This window comes from Vombatus ursinus, unplaced genomic scaffold (genome assembly GCF_900497805.2).
Source record: "Vombatus ursinus unplaced genomic scaffold, bare-nosed wombat genome assembly UNPS02014941.1, whole genome shotgun sequence".
NCBI classification, from domain to species: Eukaryota; Metazoa; Chordata; class Mammalia; order Diprotodontia; family Vombatidae; genus Vombatus; species Vombatus ursinus.
Genome location: NW_020954719.1, coordinates 10,452,459 through 10,461,281, shown reverse-complemented (window position 1 = coordinate 10,461,281; position 8,823 = coordinate 10,452,459).

The window sequence follows — 8,823 nt, the reverse complement described above, 5'->3', positions numbered from 1 at the left end:
AGAAAGAAAGAAAGAAAGAAAGAAAGAAAGAAAGAAAGAAAGAAAGAAGAGTGAGGAAAAGGAAGGGAGAAAGAGAGAAAGAAAGAGAAGAAAGAGGAAGGAAAAGGGAGGAAGAGAGAAAGAAGAGAAAGAAAGAGGAAGGAAAAAGGAAGGAAGAGAAAGAGAAGGCAAGAAAGAAAGAAAAAAGGATGAGAGAAAAAAGAAAGAAAACAAAGGGAGAAATAAATAGGAAGAAAGAAAGAAAAGAAAGAAGGAAGGAAGGAAGGATGAAAACAACCTAGCGCAGAGGAGAGAGTCTTGGGCCTAGAGTTCGGGGTTCACAGATTTCCAAATGCCTAGCTGTGTAAAGTTAGGCAGTCACTTCCACTCTTGCAGACTCAGTTTCCTCATCTATAGAATGAGAAAGTTGAATCTCTTAGTTTCCTCCCAGCTCTGGAGCCTATGATATTCCAGAGAAAGAGTGTAGATTGGGGGGAGGAGGAGAAATGAGGTCATAGGGAAGGTTTGTTTTGTTTTGTTTTTCTGAGAGAACAAAGCTGGAGGGAGGGCAGGGTCACAGGTTTTCTAGAAGAGGTGAAATAAGGTTTAGAGGGAGAGTCATAATGTTTAGAACTTAACAGCACCATGGAGAGCAAACCCTTCATCTTACAAATAAGAAAACTGGGACCCATAGTGGGGAAGTGGTGTGCTTAAGGTTACCCAGATAACAAATGAATGAGCAGGTTTCTGGGCCCACCCACCTCCCAAAGTTGGGTTCTTATCTCTAGATCACATTTCCTCTCCATGGAGGGAAAGGCCTGGGCTAGAAAGGCCAGCGAATGACCCAGGACAGGGAAGTTGGAGAGCAGCAGGGAGGAAACACATTTGTTTGCTTGGCGTTGAGAGTCCAATCTGAGGAGTCACTGAGGCAGGGTGAACGGTTAATCTACTCAGCTTCTCAGCTCATTCCTGCTGCTCTGACCATCGCTGCTATCTCATAATGGTACTGATTCATTGCTGGGCCCTGAAAGAAGCCAATTAAGCTCTGACTAACAAGGCATTCCCTACCCCAAATGGATGAGACTGGCCTGGACCAATGGGTCACAAGGACCAATGGGTCACAAATGGCAAAATCCTGATTAAGACTCGGGATCAGCATAGGAGGTTCAGCTGGAAGGAAATAAGGTCATCTAGTCCCACTCCCTTCATTCTATAAATAAGAAAACTGAGGCCCAATGACTGGAAAGTGGCTTCCCCAAGGTCACAGAATAAACATCTGGTTCAATCCAGCCTGAAAAAGAATGCCCTCTCCGACACACCCCAAAGTTTGCCATCTTGTTTGATAACTTCCAAGGAGGGATCCCCCAACCTCCTGAGGCAGTCTAACACACTTTGAGTATCTCAATTGTAAGAATGTTTTTCCTAATATCAAGCCTAAATTTGCCTCTTTGTAACAACCATCCATTGCATTTAATTTTGTCATCAGGGGCCCGACAAAACAAACATGATTTATCTTCCACATGACAGCCTTTCAAATACTGGAAGGCAGTTACCATGCCTCCCCCTACCCTACAAGGCTCCTCTTTTCCTTGCTAAACATCCCTAGTTCTTTCTACACATCTTCATATGGCACAGATCTGAGACTTTCTATAATCCCACATACTTTTCTCTGGTCACTATCTGGACAATCCTGAAAAGGGAGACCCAGAGGTTCTCTGACTCTCTGAATCTCTTTTCAACACATCCTAGCTGCCCCTCTGATGGTGCGTAAATATTAGCTGGATTGGCATTATTGTCTTCTACTGCTCTTAATTGGGTGAGCACTTTGTTCCTTTCCTTAAACATCTTCAACAGCACCTTACCGCGTAAGAGACAAATTCTTCAGCCCACTTTTCAAGACCTGCTGTAGTCAGACTTGGGCAGTCATTTCAGACTCTTCATGACCCTGTTTGGAGTTTTCTTGGCAAAGATACTGGAGTGGTTTGCCGTTTACTTCTCCAGCTCATTTTACAGATGAGGAAACTGAGGCAAACAGCGTTAAGTGACTTGCCCAAAGTTACACAGCTAGTAAGTGCCTCAGACCAGATTGGAACTCAGGAAGACAAATCTTTCTGACTCCAGGCCAGGGTGCTCTGTGCACTATGGTGCCACTTAGTGGCCCCCTAGTCTAGTCAGACTAGTGCCTACCTTTTCATCTTCTCTCCCTTTTCTCCCTACATCTATTCAAATTGAAATTCCCCAGTTTCAGGTCCCTTGCCACTCATTTGTACATGCCATCCAGCTTGCCTGGAACAAAGTTCTCCCACCTCCATCAACCCTTTGACTTTGTTCTCCTCCAAGGCTCATCTCATGTGCCACCTCCTTCAAGAAGCCTTCCAGGTAGAAGTGAGTCCTCCCTCCTTGAACCTCTGAGGCCATTCTGACCTCTCCTGTACAGATATCTAATCATATTTGAGCTGATATTACAACTTTCCTGTCTATATCTCATCCGAGAAGAGCTGTCCTTCTTAGTCAGGATCTTTTGTTTTGACATCCAACTACATACGAGCCTACTTGGAATCCCTTTCCCCCATGCCTTCTATTTAGTGGGTGTTTAATGAATGTTTGCTGGATTTAATTAATTTGAGTTCCTGAATGAGAATCTGCAGAGTCCTGCTGCCCCAGACTTTGCCCCCTGGGAGCTCCCCACCTGAGACTCCTGAGGCAATAGCATAATATAAGCTGAATAAAACAAATGTATACAGCTATACGTTCCATCAGGGCAAGGTCTTTGCCTTTTATAAAATTTGTATCTATCCCTCTGATGCATAGGACAGTGCCTCACACACAGTAGGCACTTTAAAAAGGTTCACTGAATTGGGAAAAATGAGGGAATTGGAATGGGGGGAGTAGCACCACTGGAAGAGTTCTACTTGGAAGACTAGATCAGAGAAGCCACCAACTCTCCTCTGATCTGCCTTGGCAGACTTCCTGGAGAAAGGGGAATTTCAAACTCAGCATAAGAAGAGACAAGGAGCAGTTTGAGGAGCGAGAGCATGAAGAAGAGTGTCCTTGGACCTTAGCGCAGCTTAGAAGACAGCTCAAAGGTGGGAGGAGACAGAGGAGAGGGGGAAGAGATGGAGAGGATGTGAGCGGGAGATAGTTATCTCGGGGGTCTCAGAAGAACATTTTGTGAAGTGAGTTCAAAAAGAGTCTTTTTTTTTGGCTAGGCAATGGGGTTAAGTGACTTGCCCAGGTTCACACAGCTAGTAAGTGTCAAGTGTCTGAGGCTGAATTTGAACTCAGGCCCTCCTAACTCAATTGACTGGTGCTCTATCTACTGCGCCACCTAGCTGCCCCTCAAAGGGTGTCTTAAAATTTGCATAGTGAAGCAGAGGGAAGTTGTTGAGGGTGGAGGTGGGGAATTGGACAGCTGTGTAACCTTGGACAAGTCACTTCCCTTTCCTTGAACCCTATTTCCTCACATGTAAAATAGAGAGGTTGGAGGAGATGAACCACAAGTTGCCTTAAGGCTCTGAGCATCATGATTCTGTCACTAGGCCCTTTGCCTTGAGGAGATTTACACAGTAGGTGCTTAATAAATGCTTGAATAATGTTACAGCAACCATATCCAATGAGTGTCATGGGTATGTGTGAAGAACATCTAAAAACTGGGTTCTTTGTGTGTTACTCTCCAGCATATATAATATGCATGCATGTGCATGTACATGTGTATGCATATATGTAAATAGATATACATGTGTACAGGCATAGAGGTATATAGATTATTTCTAATATAGTATATAAACATGTATGCATGTGTATATACACACATGTATACGTGTATATATGTGTGTATAGATGCATGTATATATACATGTATGCAAGTGTATATATATATGCATGTATATATACAAGTAAAATGTGGGACTTAACTTGCCACCATGTGCTATGGAGAATAGGATTTTCCTGGCATCAAAAACGCAGGTTTTCAGAAATAGAATTTAAGAATGATTGAACAAAGAATCATGAAAGAGTCTTAGAACGGCTGTTTATAACACTTTATGCATTGAAATGAATTAATAAATTTAAATGTAAATCATTATCATGCAAGTTTGATGGGTTGTACTCATGTTCAATATTAAGTTTTTAAAAAACACAATTTTAAAAATTTAAATGTATGTATCTATATGAAGTAATATTTAGAATATCCCTTTTGTGTACCTTCATGTAGGCACTGCCTCCACCTTGACCATCCCTATGGCCAACCCTATCAGGGAACCTTCTGGAAAAAAGTGGCATTTCCAATCTTATTTAAATGATTGGAGGAAGATGATTCCATGGGCTCTGGTGGAAAGGGCATCCCCAGTATAGGGTTTGCCTGGGAGAATGTGTGAGCACAGGAGGGGAAAATTTCACAAAGAGGTTATGAGACAAATTATCTTGAGACAAGAAGGAGATGGCTTAGATGTAAATGTAGAGACAACTGGAGTGAGGCTGGAAAGGCTGGAAACAGCAAGAAAGGAGTCTTTAAAAGTGCTTGTTGACAGGAGGGTAGGTTGAAAGACAAATCATGATGGTTCACCTAATGAGCCCAGGAAGTCTTCCTGGAAGAAGTAGCCAGGTAGGGCTCTTTTGAATAATGGGAGAAAGACAGTCACTAGAAGGTATTCCAGGCATAGTGGATAGTCTGGAGGAAAGCTTAGGGAGAGGAAGGGGCCAAAATGGTATATGATGGGACTTGGGAGGGAGGAGCCCAGGAAACATTAAGGTCACCTGGTGTTCCCTTTGGAAGGAAGAAAACATAGCACAATCATCAGAAGAGCCCTAACTTCATCCAACCCACTTTACAGGTGGTAAAACTGGGCCCCAGAGAAGAAGTGCATTGCTGATTAATGGACTTTCAGCTGACAGCAAAGACCAACAGGGCAAGGGGAAGGTTTGCCTTCTTTGAGGATGAGGAGTCTGAAAACCAGAGCCTCCAGTGAGCCTGGATGAGTCTGTCAGAGTCTGGCTTCATTACCCAAGCAATTGAGTCCAGGTGTTTATGTAATACAGAGATTTTTCTCTTATTCTGTACGGTTTAGGGGATTGATGTCCTGGAACCAACTCAAAACGGCCTTGAGGTGCTGATTGTTAAAATTTCAGAGTAAGCATTATTTACACTTTGGAAATCAGCAAACACTACCATTCAGGATAGGTTTTGTTGTTTTGTTGATTGTCTAGACTCTAGAATGACTTAAGATAGTGATAGAAAAGTGTTGATGATACAGATTAATCTTAAGTGTGTCAAGGGTATTTTTTTTCTTCCAGAGAGTTGGTTGTTAAATATTTAGCAGCATATTCTTGACTCAGAGACAACAGTCTGTCCCTGAACAACCTAGTCTCTCCCCTTCTTCTATGCCTCTCATATAAGAGGCTTTCCCTGGTTAACCCCCTACTCTCCCCTCAAAAAAGGTCACCCTAAGCACAGAAGGCACTCCATTCCCGCTTACAATATATCCTGGTGTCTCTCTGGGTCCACGGCCCTAGCTCCTTCATCACTCTAACAACTCTCCAGGGCAGGGACTTTTTCTGCTTCTTATTTTGGCTTCTCTAGTACTCTCCCATCAAATCCTCAGTACACAGCATTTGGCTTTTCACACAGGCAGGGCAGAAGTCACCATCTTGGTGGTCTCCCCTTCAGCATCCTATTCTCATATCCCATCATCACCAAGGAGAGGCAAGGATAGATTTTAGCTTCTAAAAGTTCCAACAAAGTCAAAGAAGGTGGGGAGGAGAATTATAAGAGAAATGTCTAGGAGGGTGTGGTTTTTATGAACATGAGCAGCATGAGTGAAACCTTCGGTGCCTCCAACATTCCCACCCCCTTCTTCTCTCCCCATCTGGGGCCACTCCTTACTTCCTGACTTCAAAGGTGCCTTAAATCCCACGCCCCCAACCTCGCCTCCTGCTGCCTGTCCCACAGCAGTCAAGTGGTCAGATAGCAGTTTGTCCTAAGTACCAAAACACGGACACAAGGCTTGGAGAAATTTGACCTTCCTTGCCTTTTCCTGGGCTGTGTCCCATGGGGCTAGAATGGCACCTCTCCTCACCTCCTAAGATAGTTCAAATCCTACTTTTGGCAAGAGTCCTTTACCAGTCTTTTCTCCCCTGTCCCTCCCTACTGCTAGTGCCTTCCCTCTGAGATTGCCTTCCATTTACACATCTTCAGTATACATAGTTATTTGCATGCTATTAGATTTTAATATTAGATTAACATTAACTAATTAACATTAATTATTTAGATTAACATAGATGTAACATTAGATTTCAAGCTCCTTGAGGGCAGGGACTTTTTTTTTCATTTGTTTATGTCCCCAGTACTTAGCACAGTGTGTGGCACATAGCTTTAGAGCCTAATAAATGCTTGTTGATTATAATGACGATGAAGGAAGTGTGGGGACCTCAGTAAAAATCATAGTATGTACTCCTTGTCATCTTTGCGTCCAAGTAGAGTTGACATTTATTTAACTCCAAGATTTAAAAAAAACATGTATGTTCATACACTTGGCCCTCATGATAAATGACCCTCACTCACCCCAGAGACCCTCATTCCCACTTCAGTTTACAGTATACCCTGGTGTCTATCTGATACAACAAGAAGGATTGATGACATGGAAAGAGCGCTCTTCTGAAAGTCATAAAGCTTGGCTTCTAATGCCAGCTCTTCAAGTACCTATGTAACTTTGGGCAAATTGTTAGCCTTCTCTGGGCCTTGGCCTACCTATAAAATGCTGGGATGGAAATAATGATCTCTATAGTCCTATCCAGATCTAAAACTCCTTATCTTGTCTCTACCACTTACTATGTCATGTTATGTCATGACAATAGCTATATATCCTTGGGCCCCAGGACATATCTATGAAATTTGAAGTTTGAGAGTTCTTAACCTCGTTTGAATCATGCACCTCCTTGGCATTCTGGTGAAGCCAATGCTCCCCTTCTCAGAGTAATGGTTTTAAATTAGCAAAACAAAATAATATTAGAAAAGAAACCAATTATATTGAAATAAAAATGTAATTTTTTCCATCCACATTCATGGAACCCCCTATTCACTCCTTGGAAGTGCATGGACCCAAGGATAGGAACCCCCAGACAAAATGAGCTCTAAGGTCCCCTTTAGCTCCAAAACCTATGATTCTATTATTATGCCCATTTTAAAGATTCAGGAACTCAGACAGGTGAGGTCACATACCCAAAGATACACAACAAATAACGAGCACCAAGGGTGACTTTGAAGAGAAAAAAGAGGCATGCTCTTTGAGGACAACACAGAGAAAAAAATGGAAAGTCAGAAGGGGGCAGTCCCATGCCTTTTGATTCTTCTGAAAGGTGGGAGATTTATGGATTATCTAATGAAGTCATTCCTCCTCTTTTCCATCTGGTTACCTCCTGAATCACTGCCCAGCCACAGGTGGCCAAAGCCCACTCCACCCTGCACCAAATACAAAATTCACTCATACCTTAGAGAGAGAGACAGAGAGAGAGACAGGTAGACAGACAGAGAGAGAGACAGAGACAGAGACAGAGAGACAGAAAACACCTAGGGACAGATAAACAGATCTTAAGACATTCCGTTGAGAATGTGAAGGAAAGGTGAATATAAATGGTTAATAAAGAAAGGCCAATTGAATAAAGTAACAGAGAATGAAGAAAGTTTAATTATTATTTTCCTCTTAAATTTGTGAGGGCTTTGACCATGTGGGCTGTCTCCCATTGCCTGGGAAGAAGAGATCATGTCTTTTTAGTTTCATGGAATCCCTCTATATAGCTGCTGCTTAGTAAACATTAGGGCAATAGCAATAATCATGCTAACAAATGGCCCAAGGACACATGAGGAGGTAGGGGTCAGTGTCAGGAGCTTTCTGAGTCTCCTAGAGCAAGAAATCTAGAGTCCTTGGGTTTGGAGGAGCCACAAGAATGCATCCCCTCCCTCTTACTGTCCCTGAATGTTCTTGGATGGATGAACAATTCCTACACTGGAGAGGGAAATGGATTATCCATCTATCTGGCACCTTTTGGAAGAGGGGAGAGTTATAAGGTCTGTTTCTTTCAAGTAACTGGAGAAAGATGCCCAAAGCACGTCTTCACAGAGCACAATCAAGTCTTTGGTGTCCTGGGACTGGTTCTCCAACTTGTGGTTTTTCTAGACTCTAGTTTCTCCTTTCAGCCATTTCCCAAGTGTCCTTATTAAGGGCAACCAAGTCTTTTGAATAATCCAAGGAAATGGTTTGTGGGGGAAGAAATAGACACAAATTTTAAAAATTATCTGATGGTTCTCATTCTTGTGACCACAGATAATCTAGTGGAAGTGGTTTGGGATTTCACTGGGAAAGGGAAAAGAAGCTAGAACCAGACTTTCAGGGTTGGAGTCTAGAGGGGTCAAATAGATTATCTATTTTATTTTCTATCCTCTATAGGCATTTGGGAGGCAGGAGAATAACCACAATGCCCTCTCAGGATCACTCTTCTAGGCACCAAAGTATAGGTCTGGTACCCTCCAACCTTTATGCCAATGGAGCTGTGTTTAGTTCAAGAATAAGAGAGAGTTGATAAGAGGATGGTGAATCCTGAATGGAGGCAGGAGATGGATGTAATGATTTCTTCAAAGTTCAAGTCAGTCCTGGAAGTCCAACTGTTAGAAACCTTGAGACACCCAACATGTTTCACGTCCCCTACAGCTCATCTTCTGATCCCCCCTACCCCTAGTCTGTTTGTTTAGGAGGCAGCTCAGTCTCTGAGTGTGGGTTGGGGATACCTCACAGGGAGACTGTGAAAATTAATTACTTAATGTATGTAAACGAGCTTTGAAGATGAAAAGTG